Below are 25512 nucleotides of genomic sequence, written 5' to 3' on the forward strand. Positions count from 1 at the left end.
GAGGCATAAATCACACGAATGACAGAGATATTAGGAAGGAGATATATATATATTCTTTTTCAGATTCTTTTCCATTATAGGTTATTACAGGATATTGTATATAGTTCCCTGTGCTGTACAGTAGGACCTTGCTGTTTGTGTGTTTTCTGTATAGTAGTGTGTATCTGTTAATCCCAAACTCCTAATTTATCCCTCCCTCCCCCACCCCCCGCCTTTCCCCCTTTGATAACCATAGGTTTGTTTTCTATGTCTGTGTCTTGGAAACAGTACACTTTGAATTAAGGATGGCTCATATATAATGAGTTCATGGGGAAGGGGTAAGGCTGGAAAGGTAATTTATAGCCAGATCTTATAATCCACTTCCTGCTCAACATCTCTACTTGGATGTCCAATAATTATCTTAAACTTAAGATGGTCTAGACAGAGCTGTTAGTTCTCCCCGCCCAATCCCCCAGCTTTTTTTTCTCAGGTATTTAAAAATCTTCCTAAGTGTCCCTAAAAAGGAGCAGTCATTGTTTCTCTGTCCTTCACCTAGCCCCATTCAGTTCATCAGCAAGCTCTATCTCCAAAATATATCCTCCGTCCAGCCTCTTCTGTCTTCTCCACTATGTTCCAATCCACCATCATTTCTTACCTGCTTCCTTGTTTCATTTCTTGCCCTCATATAGCAGCTTGCTTAAGTCAGATCATATCCCCTTGCTTGCTGAAAACCTCCTAGCATCGGCTTCCCGTTGCTCTATCCATGGGAAGACCGTGTCCTCCAGGCTCATGATGAGGCCCCAGCCTCTTCCCAGCCTCACCCTCTCCTCTCCTCCCTTGCTTGTCCTGCTCCATTCACAGGACTGGCTTTTCTTGTCTTCCTTGAGCTCACCAAGCATGGGCCTGCCATAGCATCTTTGCAGTTACTGATCCCTCTGTCTGAAACACTGTTCCCTCAGCCTGAAGTTCTCCTCTTGCCTTAGACCTTTGCTTGTCCACCTTCTCATGGCTCGTATCTCAGCTCGGATGTCACCTCTGCAGATCACCCCTGACCATCCTAACTAAAGTAGCCCCTTCTCAGTTTTTCTCTACCTCAGAACTCCATTTTTTCCTTTATAGCACTTATCCGAAATGTTCTCCAGTATTTATTTTTCTCTTTTATCACCATCACTTCTACTAACTTGTAAGCTCCATAAGACTTTGTCTTATTTACCACTGTCTCTTTAGTCCTTAGCACAGTCCCAAGCACGTGCTCAGTAGTCATTTACAAATGCAGATGCCTACGCCAGACACCCAGAAATTCTGATTCATTTGTCTGGGTTGGGGCCAGGCAAAAGAGGAGTTAATTTGAGTTTTTTTTACTGTATGCATAGTTTTAACTGTGTTATACCTAGTACAGTTCCCAGGTGGTTCTGATTTTTAGACAGAGTTAAGAACCCCTGACCTAGAGAATGGAAATCTCTGTAGCATCTTGCTACTCAAAATGGGGCCCTTGGATCAGTATCACCCAGGTACTTGTTAGAAATGCAGATTGTCAGGCTTTACCCCAGCCTTAGAGAATCAGAATCTGCAGTTTAACAAGATGCCCCAGCTGACTTGTATGCATATTAAATTTGAGAAGCACCCACCTAGCAGAAATACATAATTCCTGAGGAGTAAGTGCTTTGAATTTGGGAGGTCGAATTTGCTCTATCTGCAGGACAGTGAGGTGGGTGTATCCCTCAGACAGTTGGAAATGTGGTTCTGAGGTCATGGAAAGCAAACCCAAAAGGAAGTAAGCATCCTCACTAAAATGCTTTTTGAGGGTCAGAGTGTGGGGTGTGGTGAGGTCATGAGTGGAGAGAAGAGAAGACGAAAGCATTGGTGGACCGTGGGGACAGCCCTAGTATGGGTGGGAGAGAAGGGGAGCCGAGATGAGGAAGTGGGGAAAGAAAGAGACGGGTGGAGAATGATGGCACAAGTCAGGGCAGGAGGTGAGGTCAGGAATGGGGTGACCCAAAGCATCAGATTCTGCAGAAAAGTCAAGAGACATAGAGACCAAGAAGTGGCCATGAGTTCTTTCCCCACAGATGGATGGATGGAGGAACCAAGTGAGGGGAGGAGAGGCTTGAGTCAATGGTGAGTGGTTGGAAGCAGTGAGTCCACACCACCCGCCCAGGAAGGACTGTGGTCACACCAAGAGAATTGTGCCTTGAAGGAGCAGGAATGGAGAGAAGCTTTTCTCAAATGAGAAACCTGGGAATGTTTGTCAAGAAGAAACATTCAGGGAAAGGGATTGAATAGATTGGAGATTAAAAGATTAAAAAAACGATTAAAGATTAAAAGAGAATTTAATTGATGAGACTGGGTCCTGGAGGGGGTAGGAGAGAATCACATTAGACTCGTATGCTTGTTAACACATAGACTGACCTAGACGGGTACAAAATAAACATCCATCTGCCTTCAGGGAAGGAAACTGGGTGACTAGGGAGGCAGGGTAACTTTCTTTTTTATTTAAGAAAAACAAACAAACAAAAATAATTTTAAAAACACCTGTGTGTGCTCTACCCAGATTTAACAAATGTTAACATTTTCTGAAATTTACTTTAGTTTTTTTTTTTTGTATATGAAGGAAATAATTGCAGGAGACTGTAGTTACTAGTTCAAAAATAAAAGATAATTTTTGATACCCACTGGAAAAAGAAAGAAACCGTTAGAGAGAACGTTGAAGTTCCTCGTTTCCCTTTTCCTGAATATTTTTGTCCTCCCTCCTCTGAGGCAGCCACTATTATGGATTGTGTGTGTGTGTGTGTGTGTGTGCGTGTGTGAGAGAGAGAGTCTAATGCCCGTCAACGGTGCACTTTGTATAGTTCTACGATTTGCGTTTATTCACGCAACATTATATCTGAGATCTATCCATTTTGATACCTTTTATCTGTAATGTTTAACAACAAATATCATATAAGTAAATTCTAGAAATAAGTTCTGATCTTACAGGTAGCCTTTACTGTATTTGCATATATTCTCCAGGGGTGGCCATTTACGTTACTTTTAGTTTTCCACCGTTATCCAAATTCCTGCCATGAACACCCTTGCACATGGAGAGATGTACTTATAACCATCTACTCTTTTAAGCTTTCTAAATTTTTTTAACCACATGCATTTTTAAGTAGTGTTTCAAATAAGAAAACTTGATTTTCTTAAAAAATTTCTCACTGTGATCCAGAGGGCACCCAAATCAGAATTACATGGGCCTTTTGTAATAAAATGCAAATTCCTGGGTCCCACATCAGACCTACTGGATCCACATTATAATGAACCTCCCCAAGTGATTCTTAGGTGTCCTCTAGTTTGGGAAGCACCGAGTAGACACCTTGTTCCTCTGAGAGGAGATGGGGGTGGGGGAGGGCAGGGGCAGATAGATGGTGGAGGAAGGGTGTGCCTGGGGAGGGATGGAGAGTAACATTAATCAACAGCTCCCCTGTGCCAGGCTATGTGCTAGGGCTTGACATTTAAAGTAGGAGGGAGAGGGGATCCATGGGGATTTATCAAGATGAAATGTGCAAAAGGTTCAAGAGGCCAGGAAATGTGAGTATGGCAGTTAAATACAGTCTGTGGAGTCCACTACTTACTTAGTGGCTGTGTACCCTTGGGAAGTCACCTAACCTCTCTGAGCTTGAGCTGCTCCATCTGCAAAATGACAGTAGTAATACTACACACCTAAAAGGAGAAGATCAAATGACGTGAGGCACATAACCTGCTCAGAACTTGACACTTCTTACACGGCTAATAAATGATGACAGTGGTGGCAAGAAGGATGCTTACGACTGTGATTGTTCAATCCCCTTTATAGTCAATACATATATTTTATAGTTTGGCTCGTCACCTCATTATTTGAAACTCTAACGGTGGTTGATAGTAGCTGGGTATTGCTTTAATATCTCATTATGGACAGAGAAATTAAATATATAGCCCTCCGTCACTCTGTTATTTTCATGGAAGGATATGATCAACACCTATAATCGGCTACAAGGTGCAGGTTCTAGAAATGTGTTACAGTGGAGAATGGGGAGTTCTTGTGTTGTTGGAGGTGAGGGCCTGAGTCGGAGGGGAAACATTTCAAACTGTAAGTATCGATACATCGCTCACACACACGCTCATTCCAGCATGCAGACACCCAAATTATCCCCCCAGGAGCTGAGTGTGTGTTAACAAGGGGAGGTGGTAACGCAGCCGCATCCATGCCTCCATCCCGTGAACCTTTCGGGCAGGGCCACTGGCCCAGAGAGGCGAGCGTCGGGGATCCCCCCGTAGACCAAGGAACACACAGAGATAACACAGAGGTGCCCGCTGTCCTTCCTCCTGAGCCTCAGCCCACTTCTTTCTTGTGCCCTGCTTCAGCCCAGAGGAGCGCGAATCTACCACCACAGCCGAGGAGAGCGGGCGAGACCCCCGGCCTCCCGAGAGCTGTGTCACTTAACCTTTTTTTCTTTTAATTAATAGCCTTTTTTTTTTTTTTTTAGAGCAGTTTTAGGTTCACAGCAAAATTAAGAGGAAGGTGCAGAGATGTCCCGTGTGTCCCCTCCAGCACACAAGCAAGCCTCCTCCACTGTCAGCATCCCCACCGGACAGGTACATCTGTTACGATTGATTGACCTACCCTGACATATTAGAGTCGCCCCAAACCCATAGTCTGCATTAGAAGTCGCTCTCGGTAGTGCGCACTCTGTGAGTTGGGACAAATGTATAATGACGTGTATCCACCATCGTAGTATCAGGATAATTTCACGCTCCTAAAAATTCTCTGTGCTCCACCTGTGCATCCCTACCTTCCTCCCCCTGAAACCTTGGCAACCACTGATCTTTTTACTGCCTCCGTAGTTTTGCCTTTTCCAGAATGTCGTGTAGTTGGAATCGTACAGGATGTAGCCTTTTTTCACATTGGCTTCTTTCTCAGTAATATGCATTAAGGTTCCTCCATGTCTTTTCATGGCTGGATGGCCTGTTTCCTTTTAGCTCTGAATGATGCTCCGTCGTGTGGACACACAACCCTTTTTCAGCCTCACTTTCCTGGGCTGTCATAAGGGGTAATGGGTAGCATAGACCAAGGGAGTTCATAATGATGATAAGCGTGAAGGTTTAAGTGCTCAGTTCCAGGCTCTCTGCGCTACCTCGTCTAGTCCTTCCTGAACCCTATGACATAGGTATCATGAACACTCCCGTTTTACAGATGAAGAGACTAAAGCCCAGGGAGGTTAAGTCACTGCTCAAGGCCACAGAGCCAGGAAAGCATTGGTCTGTTACTCGAACCCAGACATTCTGACTTCAGGTGTTAGTGTTGGTGCTGTAACCTCCCTGGAAAGTTCTTAACAGTGTTTGACACGTAGTGAAAACATGCTAGTGTTGCCTCTTATTATTGTGAATATTTCTGAAGCAGAGCCACTTAAATGGTCAGGTTGCAATTCTTTTTTTTAAATATAAATTTATTTATTTATTTATTTTTGGCTGTGTTGGGTCTTCGCTGCAGCGCGCGGGGCTTTCTCTAGTTGCGGTGAGCGGGGGCTACTCTTCGTTGTGGTGCGCGGGCTTCTCATTGCGGTGGCTTCTCTTGTTGTGCAGCACGGGCTCTAGGCACATGGGCTTCAGTAGTTGCAGCACATGGGCTCGGTAGTTGTGGCTCACGGGCTCTAGAGCACAGGCTTAGGAGTTGTGGCGCACGGGCTTAGTTGCTCTGAGGCACGTGGGATCTTCCCGGACCAGGGCTCAAACCCGTGTCCCCTGCATTGGGAGGTGGATTCTTAACCACTGCGCCACCAGAGAAGTCCCTGCAGTTCTTTTCTAATGAGACATACAAAGCACTGAGATGTTCGGAAATTCCCTAGTGCCATGCTGCCAAGGGGTTACAGAACTGGGATGAAAAGCCGTGGGTACTGGAGGCTCCAGGTTGCTCTGAAGAGAGTGCTAATTGATTTGTTAGCGGATGTTTACTGAGCACTTACCAGATAGGTTATCCCATTCCACACTACAACAACCCATTTTAGGAAATAGAGGTGCCCAGGGGCCCAGCCCTGCTCTCCCTACTCCTCTGAAGCTCCTTCCATGTTGCCCATTGTGCCCTACATCCCTTCTCCCCATCTCAGCCCGGGGATCAACATCTGCAGCCCGGGCACGTGTCAGAGCGCAGAAGCAGGCTGGGAGTGCCGGGGTCTGTCCCTAGGTGTGGGTGCCTTGGCAGCCAGCACAGTCCCTCGTCATCACCCTGGTCACAGCACATGCCGGTCCGCGGGCAGGCAGCCTCGGCCTGGGCACACCTGCTCACTCCCTGTCCCCTCCACTTCCTTCTGCCCTGCATTTCCAGACAGAGTCAAAAATGGGTTCACATCAAGTGCGATTTGTCTTCTTTCAGTGTAATTTTCTATTTATAGACAGCCTTCTCTCGGGAGGCACTGTCCTCCTTCCTCTGTCTCGGTTTTTTTCTGGGTAGTTGGGGATAAACTCTTGGTGGTTGTTTTTGAGCCCTGTGGTCAGCAGTCCAGCTGGTCATTCATTCAGGATGTCTCCAGAAAGCCAGCGGTTACCCTTATTGGAGTCTTTGCTGATTTCTGTGGCCTCTGAGACCTCTGTGGAACTGTGCCCATGTAGCTAGTGTGAAGTGTTAAAAAGAAATACCTGACCTGGGCCAGCAGGGTCCTCATCCACAGGCTTATCCTGGTGAGATGATGACGATGATAATTACAACATTATAACGGCAGCTGATACTCACAGGCACTCCTCTAAGTGCTAAAAGGGATTCCCTCATTCCTTCGAGGTATATGCTGCTCTGACCCCCTTTACACAGATGAGGAGATAAGCACACAGAAATGAAGGCCATGGCTGACCAGGGGATGCTTGGGATGCAGCCCTGCAGACCTCTCTGGCCCAGCCACCCCACCATCCCCCTCCAGCCCTGTGTTCTAGCCACACCAGCTTTGGTTTGGTCCCTTGGATACACTATGTGATCTCCTGCCACGGGTCCTTTGCACATGCTTTCCCACGCAGGACCACTGTTCCCTCCACTCTACAGCGAATTTACCCTGAACCATCTTTCACATCTCAACTGCGACTTCTTCAAGGGTGTCCTACTCAACCTTCCCTGACCACATGTCCCATTAAAGCTCTGATGGTGCCGCCTGTCTCTCCTCGATGGTGCTGGTCAAAGTTTAAACTCTACTTTTATTTGTGCAATTTTCCGATTAATGTCTGGCTCTGCCCCCAGACCATAACTCCATGAGAGGCTTGAAAGTGCTGCCTTGTACATAATTCTATCATTGCACCTACCGTGCTGGACTGAAATGATTTGTTTATTCATCTGTCTCATCCCTTGGTCTGTGAATTTCCTGAGGGCAGCGTTCAGGTCTTTTTCTAACACAGTGCTCGGCTCAATAAATATTTGGTGAGTTGAATTGAATGAACTGGGTCTAATTAAACAGTGTAACTTGGGAAAGGGCACCTGAAAGTTCAGAACTTTGGATGGAGCGAGCCCACAAAATACAGTCGTTCAGAATCACCCCTTGGAAATCTGGAGCGATTTTAGAGAGAAGGTTAGCTTTTTTAAAAAGCCAAGTTCACTTATCATTTGGATAGCAGACTAGAAGGATCCATGACTTTCCTAAAGAAGCATCGTATTGCGGTTACAAATCTAAGAGAAGTGAGGACGAAAGGATGTCTGCCTCTCCGAGGTTCATCTGAAGTTTAGTAAAAGTCAGAGCATAAATAACTAGTGGAATCTCATTGGAAGTTGTGTCGGGATTTGGTGCCTTAAGCCCTCGGCCTTGCGTCATTTCCTTATCTCTCCTGGATGACCTTGCCGGCTCACTCCCCAGTGCTGTTATTGCTGTCTTTGACTCCGTAAACATTGTGGTCCGGTTACAAGGGAGCATTCCCCTCTTTGGGGCTGGTCCTTTCCGGGACCTGATGCCGCTCAGTCTGGCAAATGGGCCCCAGGTCTTCCTTGAAGGAGAAAGAGAAAAAGGGGTTCTCTTCTGCCCAGAGGATGAGTGGGGCAGGGGGCAAGTCGCTGGTTAGAGGCTGGTGCTGACCCAGCAGGGTTCATGAAGAAAGTGCCAGGTAACTGTGGGCTCCCACATCCAAACGGGGCCCGGCCTCAGCTCTGGCCACCCTGGCTCCAAGGAAAACAGGCAGTTTTTCAGAAGAGCTGTTTCCTTTCATCCTGGCCCCTCCTTCCTGTCATAACAGATTATGAGCGTGTTCTTTGGAGGATTGCATAGCCCCTTTAAAGAAGTTAGAAGCCATTTCTGAGTTGAGAGGATTAACCTAGTTAAATTTAATAGTTGCAGCACATGATAGATTAACAGGTAATTGGAAAGAACTTTATTGAGGCTCCAGTAACCCATTATGACGCTCATAGATTTTCAGCTGTTTTGCAGTAAAAACACATGAGGGATTAAAGTGACACTATCCTCCTCTTGTCCCCCATTGTGAACACCCCTGGCACATAGTAGGTGCTTGGCAATATTTGTTAAAAGAATAGAGGAGGGCTTCCCTGGTGGCGCAGTGGTTGAGAATCCGCCTGCCAACGCAGGGGACACGGGTTCAAGCCCTGGTCTGGGAGGATCCCACATGCCGCGGAGCAACTAGGCCCGTGAGCCACAATTACTGAGCCTGCGCGTCTGGAGCCTGTGCTCCGCAACAAGAGAGGCCGCGATAGTGAGAGGCCCGCGCACCGCGATGAAGAGTGGCCCCCGCTTGCCGCAACTAGAGAAAGCCCTCGCACAGACACTAAGACCCGACACAGCCATAAATAAATAAATAAATAAATAAATAAACTTGAAAAAAAGCCACAAGCAAAAATTAAAAAAAAAAAAAAAACTCAGGTATTTCTAGTGCATGGCAAGGGCTGAGAACCACTGCACAAGACTCAGATTGCATAGCTCTGTGAAAATGTGTCATATTTAAAAAAAAAAAAAAAAAAAAAGAATAGAGGAAATACGAGGCTGACCTAATGTTCTGACAACTTTTCTGGAATGAGACAAAAACCCACAGTCTTAAACAGACTTTGCTCAAGTGCATTGGGTAATGACACATAAAACTGTTTGACGTTCTCCGTGGGTTTCTAGACCTAGTTCCCACTTATCCAAAATTATGAATTTATTCCTGACAGTTAACAAACGTACGGGGAATCCCAGTGGCTTAGCTCAGATCTAAGGAGGGTATTTTTTTTTTAAAAGAGAGTCACCAAGGAATCATTCTTAAGAGGAGGCAGAGTCCTGTGTAACCTGAAAATGTAGCACAAATATTGAAAAAGAACATCTTGGGGTTTCAGTGGCTAAGGCAGAAGAAACTCAAAGATGTGTTGAAGCTAGAATTGGAGCCGCTTTCCAGACTGAAAATCAGACTTGTCCCGCCTTTGGTGGGCTGGGCCCAGGCTGGTGCAGTGGAGCCCAGGTCCAGAAGAGGGCGCTCTGAGCTAAGTGTGCCGACCGCAGCCGGGAAATCAGGGTCCTTGAAAGAGGCTGTTATGCTTCACCTTGTTTGTCCTGCCTGTTTTTGTGTTCTCTGTAGGACTGAGAGAGGGTTTTCTCTCCTCTGTGCCAAAGAATGATCTTCTGCAAATATAATTAAACTGATGATTTCACAGATTAAATACCAAATCCTAGGCGTTGAATTTTGTTTAAAAAAATTTTTAATAGCCTTCAACCTTTGGTCTCCCTGAAATCCGTGATCAAATTTCCCACATTGTGGCTCCTTTAACGTATTTCAGTGGGCCCTCGGGAATCAGTATCTTCTTCAGATATTGACTCTAGTCCTAGAAGATGGATGTTCAAACCAAGAAGAGTAGAGTGTTGTTTTCTGTGAAAGTTATTTGTATTTGTCCCATCTTTATCAGGTTAATGAACGCGTTACCTATGAATAAGTACCACCCTACTCACAGCATCCTGATTAAAAAAAAAGCTGTGTAGTCATCAAATTGGGATACATTAAAGCCTTGTTTTCAATTGTAGAAGCTTCCTTGGAAATAAACCTTCTTCCCTGCATTGTTTTATACCCAGGCCCTGAGGAAGAAGCAGACAAATTGAACAAGTCCTTTGAGGAAGCCGCACACTGTGTGCGGACTCTGTGACCAGTGAGTCCAATATTAAGAGTTTGTCTTATGGAGGGACTCACCCCAGGGCCCAGAGATCAATGTATGAGGTTCACAGCCGCACTGTTTGCCGTAGCAAGAGCTTGGAAACCATGTTGCATGAGTAGTGAAATGATAAATTATACAGCCAAGCAAATCCCAGGCAGGTGGAAAAAAAAAGAGAGAGAGAGAGCTGGATATACAATATATGAACCTAGATAAGTGGGGAAGAGAAAGCTCTAGAACAATATGTGTGGAATTATCCCATAACTGATTTTTAAAATTATATGTGTATTTGTAGACGCATAGATAGAAACCTGAAAAAATGATTACCTCTGGAGAGTGGGATGGAGTCGGTGAAAATACATCACAGGTATTTTTCTAATATAAAGAGAAAACAGTAATACTTGTAAAGCCCTCTGAAAAGAGAGCCAGAATGCTGTGCTCTCAGCCTTTCCTTTCAGCCCCAAACTTGCTAAATGTCTTCCACCTAAAGGCTCCTTCCCACCGTCCCTGGGGCCCTCCTGCTCCCTCCTCACTATCAGCTTTCCCCACGGCCGAGCTTCCCCCCAAAATGTCACTGCCTCCACCCCCTCTCAGTCATCCCCAGCCCTCTGGAGTCCTCCTTCCACCAAAACTACCCTTGGAAAAGCTTGCCCATGAGGTTCTCCAAAACGGGGGTTGCAAACTGGTGACCCATGAGCCAGAGGTGGCCTGAGGCTGTGTGGCTTGCTGGAGCCGCACTTTGGTTGTAGTTGCTCTTAATCGATTCAACAGGTACCAGTTGGGAGATTTCACCTGGACCCAGCGCTGTCTGCCCTCTCTTTAACCATCAGAAGATCGGACCCCATTGCACCCACTTTCAGGCTGAGGGGCAGCCTGACCCAGGGTCTCCACTGCTTCCTCTTATGGACTCTCCTGCCCCCATGGGCCGTAGAGCTTTCAGTCCCATTCTAGATCATTCTCCTCTGTCTGGTTTCGACAGTTGCGCTGGCTTCCAGGTCCTCCTCTTTAACTGTGCTTGCTCAGCATCCTGTCCTGGCTTCTTGTCCGTTAGCCCCCCTTTGACGTCCAGCATCCCTCAGGGGTCTGTCCCAGCTGTCCTCTCTCAATCATGTGCGTGCTCTCCTCCTCTCCCTGCGTGTCCTTGTCTGCCTCAGTGTCCACCTGTGTCTCCAAAATCCCAGACTGCCTCTGCCTTAATGAGTGACAGTACAGTGGTTACAGAGTAACCCAAACTACAGACCTTGGTCATATCCCCTTTCCCTCGCTACCCACAGGCATCTCCTAATGATTTAATGACCTAAATATTCCTTACATGTTCGTTCCTTTCCTTCACTACCATCAGTGTCTTGGGTCGGACCAGCAACATCTTGACTCCTATCCAAGGCGATTGCTTCTAATTTTTCTCTCCGTAGCTTATTCCTCTTATCTCACCCACAACACCTCCAGCCTTGTCCTCTCAAACCACAGATCTGATCATGCTGCATCCTCACTCACATACCCTCCGCTCATTCTTCACTGCCTGCAGGCCAAAGCCCAAACTTCTTAGCTTGGCATTCAAGGCCTTTTATGATCTTGTTCCAACCTTCATTCATTCAGGCAACAAACCAAGCACCAAACAACAAACCAAGCATGTCAGGCCTTGGAGATACTTTTGTGAGAAAGGTAAATCATTGTCCCGGTCCTCATGGGACCACATTGTACCTGGGACTTCACAGACAATACACACACCCGCACACATGAATCAAAGGGCAAAGAAAGAAAAATTCAGTCTCAAGGAACCAAGGCAGAGAATAAAGGGTAAATCCAACTCTAGAATAGTCAGGCAAGACTCCCTGAGGAGGTAACATTTAAGCTGAGACCTGAAGGAAGAGAAGGTGCAGAGATCTGGGGGTAGCTCACCAGGCAAAGCCCCTCCTTCTCATGCCTGCCTCTCTTCACTCCCTTTTTTTTTTTTTTTTTTTAATCTGTTCTGTACTCCATGCCTGCTGAACCACCATCTGTACCTGTATACACTGTACTCTGGGGGGTGCTTCTGCCCCAACTGTGAACTTCTCAAAGGAAGGAACTTCCTTGTTCATTTGGGTCCCTGGTGCTTTGTACATACTAGGCTCAATAATTGTGAGATGAAAAAGTGGATGGATCAATGGATGGGTGGGTGGATGCATGGATGGGTGGGTGGGTGGATGGAGGGATGGATGGGTAGGTAGGTGGATGGATGGGTGGATGGACAGATGGGTGGAAACACACATGCCTTGAGATGAGCTGGGTGTAGTGTCTTTTGGGTATAGTTACATAACCAACAGAGCTGAGGCCTTGAGTTTGCTGGAGTTGCCTTGTGCTGGGGGAAGAGTCACTGAAAAGAATTCTCACTCAGTTTGGTTACTTGTCATTTTTCTATTTAACCATCCTTGTTGTTGTGAAATGGGCAAGTATTTTTTTTTTACAAATATGAAACAATAACATTAAAATGTTTTCTTTAATAAACAGCTCTTGCTTCAATTCTAAGGGGAATTTTTAGATAGAAAAATGAGAGGCCGTATACCCAGTGCTCCAGTTCCCGGCCTCTGCAGCCAGACCACTGTGTTCAAATACTGATCCACACACTTACCTGCAGTAGATCCTGGGAAACCTCACCAAGCCCCCAGTTCCTTTACCTATAAAACATAACTAATACTAGTCCCTACTTTCACAGTGTTGCTGAGAGCATTCAGTGACATGTGTAAGTGTTAGCACAACACCTGAAACAAAGGAAGGGCTCAGAAAATGGGAGGAGCCACAGTTAGAGGAGTGGTGTTTTCTCCGCCTGGCCCATCCACATGCCTCCAAAAGCTTCTCAAAGAATCCTAGGCAAACATGTCAAAGGACATGCACTTGGAGCTGTTTTTCTGGTTCTGGTGGAGAGTTGCCCAGACGGTCCTTGACTCCAGAAGGGACCCCTGGAAGTGGCCACAGACACAGCCACAAGCAGACTTAGGTTGGATTCCAACCACATCCTGCGCCCACTGCCCATACGGGCCTGGCTCACTGCCGAGCGAATCAGCTCACCAGTTTTGTCACCAGTTTTGTCACACAACGTGACTGGAGCTGCTCTTCATTTGTCTGTGGCCTGGGCTTCCTCCCAAGACCTCACCTGTTAGGTAGCTGAAGAGCGGCATCAGTCTCATCCAGTACAAGGATCTAAAAGGTCCTGCTGGGTGATGCCCCAGCCCCTAGAGTGTCCCCCATCTTTGGCCACCCTCCCTGCTCCTCTCAGAAACATCGTCTAGCTGTAAGGGGAGCAGAGGTCACTCAGCCTCTCACTGGAAGAGTCGAGACCCTCACTCAGGGGCCTCTGGGGCCCAAGGTCTAGGTGTGGAGCTTTCTTCCTGCTCTGTTACTGCCCACCCGCGGCCTTCACGGCTCAAGTTGAGGCCCTGGTCTCTCTCAGCTTGGTCAGGGCCCAGGGCAGCTCCCTGGCTGACTAGCTCTTGCCGGCCAATGGGCCCCTCTGGGTCTCTGCCTCCCAGCCCAGGAGGTCTGCCCCTGGCCCTGCTACAGGTCACCACACAATGGCCTCTGGCCCTCATCTCAGCGTCTGTATCACACAGGAACAGCAGGACATCTGGAGTACAGACTACGCCCACTTGCCATGGGCTCAGGCCTGTCCACCCTCTCAGTTCTCCAGGCCTCCCCATGTTGCAGGGCCAGGGTTACCCCCCAGCTCACTGGGTGTTGCCAGAGACACACCCACCGCCACCCCCTACACACACACACACAGTCATATCATCTTCAAGGCTGACCCCCTGTGGCAGGTGGGCATCCCCTTACACGGTGGTAGAAGCGCCACAGTCTGTCTGCCAGGCCCAGCCCTTGCTGTGTTAAAAGGGAGCTCAAGCAGTTTCTCAAATCTTCTCTCTACAAATCTTGGCAGTTGAGCCAACTGCCCTCTTTATGTGGCGTTCCCATTTCCTTCCCTGGCTCCAGGTGACAGGGCCCCTGACCTAGCCTCCGGGAAGGGAGGTTCCAAATGGAACATGGATTAAAGGCAGCAGGATGGGGTGAGGGGGATCAAAATACATGGCTTCACTTTTGCAAAATATTCTCCCTCGTCCAAGTCCTCTTCCAGGCCTGCCGTAGCTCATGGAGCCGGTGTCCTTCAAGGCACTTTTCTTTGCTCTGTTCTTAGTTATGTTCATTCAGCAACGTTATTGAGCACCTGTGACGTGCACGCACTGTGCTGGGAATCAAATCAGTGGCTGCCTCGCAAACATAATACAGATATTCTCATCTCCACGTGCAAGGACGCTCAACATCATTAGCCTTCAGGGACATGCGGATCAAAACCACACTGAGATACCATTCACATCTGCTAGGATGGCTGTAATCAAAAGATGGATAATAACAAGTGTTGACAAGGATGTGGGGAAATTGGAGCCCCTGTACGTTGCTGGTGGGAATGTAAAATTGGTGAGCCGCTTTGGAAAACAGTTTGACAGTTCCTCAAATGGTTATCCATAGGGTTACCATATGACCCAACAATCCCACTCCTAAGGATATACCCGGGATAAATGAAAACATATGTTCATACAAAAACGTATGTACTAATGTTCAGAGTAGCATTGTTTATAATAGCCAAAAAGTGGAAATAACCCAGATGTCCATCAAATCGTGAATGAATGGATAAATAAAATGTGGTATATCCATACAGTGGAGTGTATTATTTGGCTATAAAAAGGAGTGAAGTACTGATAAAATGCTACAACATAGATGAACCTTGAAAGCAATATGCTAGTGAAAGAAGCTGGTCACAAACACTGTATATTATACAATTCATTTATATGAAATGTCCAGAATCGGCAAATCTATAGAAACAGAAAGTAGATTTGTGGTTGCCAGGGACTGAGAGAGGAGGGACTGGGGAGTGATGGCTTAATGGGTGTGTGGGTTTTAGCACAATGAAAATGCCCTGAAATTAGATAGTGGCAGTATTTACACAACTCTGTCAATATAGTAAAATACATTGAATTGTACACTTTAAAGGGGTGAACTGTATGGTATGTAAATTATATCTCAATAAAACTGTTAAAAAATGTCCTCATCTCATTCTCTACCTGACTCTCCCTTTCCCAGTTTCTTAGCTCTCCCAGGGCGAGCATGAGTTCAACTTGCGGTTGTTTCAAGACTTTCTCCAACACACTTATTAGAGTCCAGTATTTGGTGGCTAGACTCCAATTTAATGATTTTTAAACCATCCTTTTCCATTAGAAGTGAAGCTTCAAGAGAACAGGGACTCTTGTTCATGCTTAACACTGGGCCTGGCACATGGCAGGGTACCACAAAGATGTGTCGAATGAACAGATGCTTCACGGCGCTCACATCCTAAATGGATGCAGAAGCCCAGCAGTGGCTGTGAGTCGTTCATTCCCTCAGCACATATTTACTGTGTCCTCTTGATGCATGGATGGAGTGAATGTATGAAGCAGACAGGTCTCTGCCCTGGGGGAACTCAGAGCAAAGGAAACCTGTACTGAGCAGGGGTTAGCACTTTGATCAAACATGAAAACAAATAATATTGAACCTTCAATAAAAGTTTACATAGATGGAAAGTGGAAATTTTGTTGAACTGGGGCTTTGTGGGAAGTTAGGCTGAGTTGAGACAGTCATGCAGAAAAGAAGAGAGATTCTGAAGGACAGAGGCTGAGTGAGAAGAAGCTTTCTCAGGAAAAAAAAAGAACATGGGCATTTTCCAATAGAATGATTTTGCCATTAGGAGACGTGTCCAAGTTGTGATTTTAATTTCTCGTTGAAGTGGGGAGCAATATTGAGAAAGGGGAAAGTGCCAAGTACCCTCCTTCATTTCCAGTGTCGGGAAAGCTCTGAGAAGAGATGTGCAGGGAAAGAGTGACTCATGGCCCGGAGGGGAGGGAACAAGGGTGTTTCAAAGAGATGGGGAAGATTTCTTGAAAGCACAATTGCCTCCTTCACTGTGGAAAATCGTGGGAAGGACAGCCAAGAGGTCACGACAGCAGGCAAGCAGATATATGATGATACACAGCTGGGAAACCAAGAGGCCATCTTGTAGCTACACAGCCCACGGTGGGTGATGGAGGTCTTGGCATCAAAAATTAGAACAAGGAAAGTTGTCCAGTTGGTTTTTTCCACACATACTACCTCCTCATTCCACATCTCTTTTCCCCATGTGTTCATTTTGACACGCAGGGATTCTAGAAAGCCTTAAATGAGAAGGGGGTGTGAAACGGGGCTAGGAAGTGATTAAGATGTGAATAAGGCTCTTGAACAAGACAGGGTCAGGCCAAAGAGTTAGGACACTTGGAAAGATGGGAGGAGGCAAGGAAGATGTGGGAAGAATAAAGTTCAGGGTCAAGGATGATACTGCAAAATCTGGCACAAATCACCAACTGGAGTTTGGGAAAAAGGAGAGATGGGTCAGAGAAAGACCCGGGACTGAGGAGGCTTATGAGCTAGGCGAAGGAAGGGCAGAGCTGCAAGTTCTTCTTAAATGGGTCACCTGACCTGGCAACCAGAGGATGACGCATCCCCAGAGTTCAGGGGGAGCTTGAGACTTGGAGTAAATCCAGGCATAGATGAGCCTGTGAAGATGAACAAGACAAGGTTTTCTTTTCTCTTGAAGTCAGTGCCTCTGTAGTGTTTTTGGTTTGCTTAGCTGGCTGCCCACCAGAAGGAACAAATGAGAAAGATGGCCCATCTCCTTCAGAGGCAGTGTTGCCTGATGGTTAGGGACAGGGATTTGGGGCACAGGAGGTTGCCAGGGACACATCCAGGCTCTCCAGCTCCATAGCGCTGTGTCACTGACCATGACACAGCCTCTGCTGTGTTCTCCTCGCTAACAGCAGGGGTGAGAAGAAAGGGCTATTTCTTGGCTTGAAGTAAGGTAGCAGAGGCAAGGCTTTTAGCACATCATGGCACTTAGAGAACATTTCCCCAAGCCTCAGATGCAGTTTTCTTTTGGTATTTTAGCATCTCTAATATTAGGATATGCATTGATTTCTTAGTGGTCCCTAAAATGATGGCGTATCTTACAATTTATGGTGCCTTAGGTTTGATACAGAAGGAGCCATCCAGTAAGTGACAGTGGAGGTGTTCTGTGGCTGTTCTACCCAGGCTAGATTTGTGGCTGTGTCCACATCCTGGGTTTCCTTCTCTCTGGGCTGATTGAGCCTTTTCCCTGGGGGACAGGAACCTGGGCCCTGGAGTTAGCCCTGCAGAAGGCAAGCCTTGTCTTGGCTACTACTGGACGTGAGACCGAAGCTAAACAGTGTCACCTCTCTGGACCTCAGTTTCCTCTGCTCTACAAGGGGGATAACAATATTACCTACACTCATAGGGCTATTGTGAGGATAAGATGAGATAAGGGTATATAAAGTGCTTTCTTAGCACAGTGCTGCACTGTATCAATGTCAGATGATGATACAAATAAATAATGTTACCTTATGTAACAAGATTACATCTTGTTAGAAGTATCGATACTGTTATTATTATTCCTGAGTTACCTCAGGAGCCCCACCACGAGCATCCACCTCAGACTCTCAGTGGGAAGAGATCTCAGAACCCAAGTCAGGCCTCATGCTCTGTGACTGTGGCTGGGGCTGTAGCCTCCCACCGTCTCACCTTGAACCCCTCCCCCTTCCCTGTTCTCCCCCTTCCCTCTGCCTGCCTCAGTACTCTGGACACATGACTTCAGGAACTGTTTTTCTTGGGAAGAGGGCTGGCTCGCTCCCCCTTGGAAAAGGCCACCCCAAACCCTGGCTGGGGTTTTCTCAAGCAATTAATGACCCAGGACCTCCCCCAACAAGGCTCTTCTCTGTCGCTTCATCTTCCCGTCTCCTCTTGTGCCCTTGCTCACTTCACCGAGCTATCTGCCTCTGTCCTTGCTGGCATCCCGTGCCTGAAATGTAAATGGCGTGTTTTTCTCCAAGCTTCTTACCTCTACCTAACGAGTCTTATGTATCAGAATCAATCAAGCTTTACATTTTTAACATTAGTAACTCACACACCCAGAGCCTCCCCATGTCTTCAGATCCCCCCTTGGTCTCGCCCATCCAGAGCTCTCCGTGGTCCTGAGAGCATCACACAGCCTTCCTCTTCAAGTGCCACAAATGAGCTTTTCCTCAGGGGACGCTGCAGAGCCTCACGGGTAGACAGATAATCCCTTTGTTTTAAAAAAAAAAAAACAAACTGATTAATTAATTTTTGGCTGCCTTGGGTCTCTGTTGCTGTGTGCGGGCTTTCTCTAGTTGCGGCTAGCGGGGGCTACTCTTCAATGCAGTGTGCGGGCTTCTCATTGCGGTGGCTTCTCTTGTTGCGGAGCACGGGCTCTAGGTGCATGGGCTTCAGTAGTTGTGGCGCGCAGGCTCAGTAGTTGTGGCACACTGATTTAGTTGCTCCGCGGCATGTGGGATCTTCCTGGACCAGGGCTCGAACCCGTGTCCCCTGCATTGGCAGGCAGATTCTTAACCACTGCGCCACCAGGGAAGCCTGACTAATCCCTTTCTTGAGCCCTAATCTTTCTCATTATTTTGTGAGCACAGAAGATGGAGCTAATGCCTTTTCCCCAGGTTGGCTCTTTGGCAAGCCTTTCTCTTTTGAGATGAGACACGCTCCCCCACCCCCACCCCCCCACCTCCGCCAACCCTTGCCTTGCAATCTGCCTTGTTCTGCCTTTTATAATTGGCCTGCCTTGCTGCACCTTGGCTGGGGGGATTCCGTGTAACACAAGCCGCTCTAGTGCGGCATGGCATCTGATAAAAGTCTCAGGCTTTGTCAATGAAACAGCCACTGCCTCCCTGTCAAGGTCATTTTCAGGGGACTGGATCTGGAGCAGCATCGTGGGCCTGCCCCTCAGGGAAGCTTGGTGTTAGGAGTCTTCACTGCATTTGTAACAGAATGACTCTCGTGGTCTAAGGAGTGTGTTCAAAAGGTCCCAGCTCCTCAGAGCTTGTTTCTGCTCACTTAAAAATCTTCAGGATGAAAAAAAAAAAAAAAAAATGTTCAGGATGGGGGGTAATGTGCTGGAGGGTGTGGGATGGAAGATTTCACAAAATGCAGCAGCAGCAACACGGCGTGGTTGAGTCAGAAAGTAGAAGACACGGCATGTTAGACAAGATTCCCCACATTTACTTATTTACTAGTCTGTCTGCCTGTCTGTACGTGCTCTGACATGTTCAGAGAAGGACATGTGGCATTTAAGCCAAGATATGGAGCCCAAAGTGGTGTATTAAGATGTCTACAGGTTAGTAAGACGAGCAGACTCAAGGCTAGTGAAGATGTAAAGCGAGGGAAGGCTCCCTGGAGCCCCTCCCAGGCCATTGCGGGGAGAGGCAGTAGGAAGGCAGGAGTGATGCTCTCCCGCTACTGAATGTCCCACGCTGCAAATGTTTTCTTCTGGGGGCTGCTCTGAAAGGTCGAAGTGCCCGATGCTCTCAGGCTTTGGAGCCTGGGGCTCCATTCCTGCAGGCTCTCGGGGGCGAGCTCCTACCTCATTTATCCCAGAAACGAATGGAGGGGGCACCCGGCCGGCCTGGTGGCGGCTGCGTGTTCAGCCCTCTGGGAAAGCAGCCCTATTCCTTTCCCAGCCTTCCTGTTCCAGCTCTCCCCTCTGGGCCCCGCTCCCAGGACGTGGGATGCCAAGGAGTGCCTCCCTGCCTGCCTGCCCGCCCTGCTCACAAAGGCAGGTCTGTCTGGAGCTGAGCAGGGCAGGCCTACGGGGAGGACTGGCGCTCCACACCATGCCCCATCCTTAAGGAAATGGACAGATCTAGTCCCGTGATGGGGAGAGGGTATTCCCCTTGTGAAATACCTCCTCTCAGACTCAGTAGAGAGGCCGTGGATATGTGAAAGGAAAGTGCTTTGGATGCCTGGTCCAACAAGGGCTGGGAATGCAGCCTGTCGCCACCCAAATCCAATCAGATTAAATCCTCCTGGATTCAGTAAGCCTCCATCTAATCCTTTGCCCCTGGATCAGTCAAAAATGTTTAGCTTTGCTTTGAAAACTGGCTCCATTTCCTAGTTAACACATGTAAGAGGAGACACGGCCGCTAAACATCCTGCATTTGCCCAGCGATTGTGATTTGCCGTATGACCTTGAGGAGGCTGCGCTTGGCTTCACTGGCCCCATTCACTTAATTGAGCCACACCTACTAAGGGCCTGTTAAGCACAGGGACCTGACAAGACACAACAAGGGAATAAAGGTGGAGTTGAGGTCAAAGGCATGAGCTCTTAAGTCTGGCTTCCTGGATTTAAATCCAGAGAGTCAATTCACCTCTCTGAGCATCAGTTACTTGACCTGTAAAGTGAGGCCAGCGATAGCACCCACCCCACATGTTCATCATGAGGGTGCAAGGAGGTAATGCAGGTAAAAGCACTTAGCACAGCACCTGGCACATCTAAAGCATCTCGTAGTTTTAGCTATTATTTTGTTGTTCAAGATGAATAAGACAAGTTCCCTGTCCTTGATGGAGGATGAGAAGCTGAATCGTAAGCAAGACAGACTGTGATAAGTGCTGTGATGAAGGTGCCAAAGACTGGAGGGAGAAGCGGTCCAGGAGGATTTAGTGGAAGCTGTGGAAGAGGAAAGGGATAGCTTGAACAAAGGCCTGGGCATGGGCAGGTAGAGGTGGTCTGGTCTCAGCCTGAGTGACTGGTGGTGTTGTGGGGGCAGGAGTGTGTGTGCAGGATGTGCAGGACCGTGCACCTAGTTTGGAGTCACACCACCGAGGACCCCCTAATGATGCCACCCCAAAGAGTGTAGACTTTTATCTGCAAGCAGTGGGGAACCACTGGAGATTTTTGAGGAGGGAATTGGGAAGATGCTTCTGGTAACATTTTATAGGAAAATCTTGGTGGGGGTGGGGGAGGGCTGGGCAGAGGCAGAGCAGAGGCTGAGGGGCACTTGCTGTGCGTTTCCATCTCAGAAAAATTCATCAGTCTTCAAGTCCTTGCTTAATCTTCATCTTCTTTATTTGACTGCAAGCTCGCGTAGGACAGGGGCCGTGTGCTTCCTTCACACAGCTGTACCCCCAGCACAATCCCCAGTGCTTCATAAATAGTTGTTGAATTGAAATAGACAAAAGATGTGAAACTAGAGCTGTGAGAGTAGAAGGGAGGGAATGGGTCTAAAATCACATGGGGAGATTGGTTCAAGATGGAGGAGTAGAAGGACGTGCTCTCACTCCCTCTTGTGAGAGCACTGGAATCACAACTAACTGCTGAACAATCATCGACAGGAAGACACCGGAACTCGCCAAAAAAGATACCCCACATCCAAAGACAAAGGAGAAGCCGCTATGAGACCGTAGCAGGGGCGCAGTCACAATAAAATTAAATCCTATAACTGCTGGGTGGGTGACTCACAAACTGGAGAACACTTATACCACAGAAGTCCACCCACGGGAGTGAAGGTTCTGAGCCCCACGTCAGGCTTCCCAACCTGGGGGTCCGGCAATGGGAGGAGGAATTCCTAGAGAATCAGACCTTGAAGGCTAGCGGGATTTGATTGCAGGACTTCGACAGGACTGGGGGAAACAGGGACTCCACTCTTGGAGGGCACACACAAAGTAGTGTGTGCATCAGGACCCAGGGGAAGGAGCAGTGACCCCAGGGGAGACTGAACCAGACCTACCTGCTAGTGTTGGAGGGTCTCCTGCAGAGGCAGGGGGTGGCTGTGGCTCACCATGGGGACAAGGACACTGGCAACAGAAGTTCTGGGAAGTACTCCTTGGCGTGAGCCCTCCCAGAGTCTGCCATTAGCCCCACCAAAGAGCCCAGGTAGTCTCCAGTGTTGGGTCACCTCAGGCCAAACAACCATCAGGGAGGGAACCCAGCCCCACCCATCAGCAGACAAGCAGATTTAAGTTTTACTGAGCTCTGCCCACCAGAGCAACACCCAGCTCTACCCACCACCAGTCCCTCCCATCAGGAAACTTGCACAAGCCTCTTAGATAGCCTCATCCACCAGAGGGCAGACAGCAGAAGCAAGAAGAACTACAGTCCTGCAGCCTGTGGAACAAAAACCACATTCACAGAAAGATAGACAAGATGAAAAGGCAGAGGTCTATGTACCAGATGAAGGAACAAGATAAAACCCCAGAAAAACAACTAAATGAAGTGGAGATAGGCAACTTTCCAGAAAAAGAATTCAGAATAATGATAGTGAAGATGATCCAGGACCTCGGAAAAAGGATGGAGGCAAAGATCGAGAAGATGCAAGAAATGCTTAAGAAAGACCTAGAAGAATTAAAGAACAAACAGAGATGAACTGTACAATAACTGAAATGAAAAATACACTGGAAGGAATCAATAGCAGAATAACTGAGGCAGAAGAACGGATAAGTGACCTGGAAGACAGAATGGTGGAATTCACTGCTGTGGAACAGACTAAAGAAAAAAGAATGAAAAGAAATGAAGACAGCCTAAGAGACCTCTGGGACAACATTAAATGCAACAACATTTGCATTATAGTGGTCCCAGAAGGAGAAGAGAGAGAGAAAGGACCCGAGAAAATATTTGAAGAGATTATAGTTGAAAACTTCCCTAACATGGGAAAGGAAATAGCCACCCAAGTCCAGGAAGCGCAGAGAGTCCCAGGCAGGACAAACCCAAGGAGAAACATGCCGAGACACATAGTAATCAAATTGATAAAAATTAAAGACAAAGAAAAATTATTGAAAGCAGCAAGGGAAAAATGACAAATAACATACAAGGGAACTCCCATAAGGTTAACAGCTGATTTCTCAGCACAAACTCTACAAGCCAGAAGGGAGTGACATGATATACTTAAAGAGATGAAAGGGAAGAACCTACAACCAAGATTACTCTACTCAGCAAGGATCTCATTCAGATTCGATGGAGAAATCAAAAGCTTTACAGACAAGCAAAAGCTAAGAGAATTCAGCACCACCAAACCAGCTCTACAACAAAAGCTAAAGGAACTTCTCTAAGTGGGAAACACCACAGAAGAAAAGGACCTACAAAAACAAACCCAAAACAATTAAGAAAATGATAATAGGACAGACATATCAATAATTACCTTAAATGTGAATGGATTAAATGCTCCAACCAAAAGACACAGGCTTGCTGAATGGATACAAAAACAAGACCCATAAATATGCTGTCTACAAGAGATCCACTTCAGACCCAGAGACACATACAGACTGAAAGTGAGGGGATGGAAAGAGATATTCCATGCAAATGGAAATCAAAAGAAAGCTGGAGTAGCAATACTCATATCAGATAAAATAGACTTTAAAATAAAGAATGTTACAAGAGACAAGGAAGGACACTACATAATGATCAAGGGATCAATCCAAGAAGAAGATATAACAGTTATAAATATATATGCACCCAACACAGGAGCACTTCAATACATAAGGCAACTGCTAACAGCTGTAAAAGAGGAAATCGACGGTAACACAATAATAGTGGGGGACTTTAACACCTCACATACACCAATGGACAGATCATCCAAACAGAAAATTAATAAGGAAACACAAGCTTTAAATGACATAATAGACCAGATAGATTTAATTGATATTTATGGGGCATTCCATCCAAAAACAGCAGATTACACTTTCTTCTCAAGTGCACATAGAACATTCTTCAGGATAGATCACATCTTGGGTCACAAATCAAGCCTCGGTAAATTTAAGAAAATTGAAATCATATCAAGCATCTTTTCTGACCACAACACTATGAGATTAGAAATCAGTTACAGGGAAAAAAATGTAAAAAACACAAACACGGGCTTCCCTGGTGGCGCAGTGGTTGAGAATCTGCCTGCCAATGCAGGGGACACGGGCTCGAGCCCTGGTCTGGGAAGATCCCACATGCCACGGAGCAACTGGGCCCCTGAGCCACAATTGCTGAGCCTGCGCGTCTGGAGCCTGTGCTCCGCAACAAGAGAGGCCACGATGGTGAGAGGCCTGCGCACCACGATGAAGAGTGGTCCCCACTTGCCGCAACTAGGGAAAGCCCTCGCACAGAAACGAAGACTCAACACAGTCATAAATAAATAAATAAAAGAACGTGAATTTCTTTAAAAAAAAAAAAATCCTGCTAAAAAAAAAAAAAAAAAAGAAAAAAACCCACAAACACGTGGAGGCTAAACAATACATTATTAAATAACCAAGAGATCACTGAAGAAATCAAAGAGGAAATCAGAAAATACCTAGAGACAAATTATAATGAAAACACGACGATCCAAAACATATGGAATTCAGCAAAAGCAGTTCTAAGAGAGAAGTTTATAGCAAAACTAGCCTACCTCAAGAAACAAGAAAAATCTCAAATAAACAATCTAACCTTACACCTAAAGGAACTAGAGAAAGAAGAACAAACAAAACCGAAAGTTAGTAGAAGGAAAGAAATCATAAAGATCAGAGCAGAAATAAATGAAATAGAAACAAAGAAAACAATAGCAAAGATCAGTAAAACTAAAAGCTGGTTCTTTGAGAAGATAAACAGAATAGATAAACCACTTGCCAGCTCATCAAGAAAAAGAGGGAGAGGACTCAAATCAATAAAATTAGAAATGAAAAAGGAGAAGTTACAACAGACACCACAGAAATACAAAGCATCCTAAGAGACTACTACAGGCAACTCTATGCCAATAAAATGGACAACCTGGAAGAAATGGACAAATTCTTAGAAGGTATAACCTTCCAAGACTGAACCAGGAAGAAATAGAAAATATGAACAGACCAATCACAAGCACTAAAATTGAAACTGTGATTAAAAATCTTCCAACAAACAAAAGTCCAGGACCAGATGGCTTCACAGGTGAATTCTATCAAACATTTAGAGAAGAGCTAACACCCATCCTCCTCAAACTCTTCCAAAGAATTGCAGAGGAAGGAACACTCCCAAACTCATTCTATGAGGCCACCATCACCCTGATACCAAAACCAGACAAAGATACTACAAAAAAAGAAAATTACAGACCAATATCACTGATGAATATAGATGCAAAAATCCTCAACAAAATACTAGCAGGCAGAATCCAACAACATATTAATAGGATCATACACCATGATCAAGTGGGATTTATCCCAGAGATGCAAGGATTCTTCAATATATGCAAATCAATCAATGTGATACACCATATTAACAAATTGAAGAATAAAAACCATATGATCATCTCAGTAGATGCAGAAAAAGCTTTTGACAAAATTCAACACCCGTTTATGATAAGAACTCTCCAGAAAGTGGGCATAGAGGGAGCCTACCTCAACATAATAAAGGCCATATATGACAAACCCACAGCAAACATCATTCTCAATGGTGAAAATCTGAAAGCATTTTCTCTAAGATCAGGAACAAGACAAGGATGTCCACTCTTGCTATTATTATTCAACATAGTTTTGGAAGTCCTAGCCATGGCAATTAGAGAAGAAAAAGAAAAAAAAAGAATACA

General features: G+C 46.4%; 1 protein-coding gene and 1 long non-coding RNA gene across 7 annotated transcripts in view; one reads left to right on the top strand and one right to left on the bottom strand.

The window, feature by feature from the left end:
• The window catches only part of LOC118892914, a 197607-nt gene that overhangs the window by 154499 nt on the left and 17596 nt on the right, over nt 1–25512 (top strand). The window lies entirely within an intron of this gene.
• FGF1 (fibroblast growth factor 1) overlaps nt 1–25512 on the bottom strand; it is a 102931-nt gene that overhangs the window by 47504 nt on the left and 29915 nt on the right. The window lies entirely within an intron of this gene.

The sequence above is a fragment of the Balaenoptera musculus genome, chromosome 3 (genome assembly GCF_009873245.2).
Source record: "Balaenoptera musculus isolate JJ_BM4_2016_0621 chromosome 3, mBalMus1.pri.v3, whole genome shotgun sequence".
NCBI classification, from domain to species: Eukaryota; Metazoa; Chordata; class Mammalia; order Artiodactyla; family Balaenopteridae; genus Balaenoptera; species Balaenoptera musculus.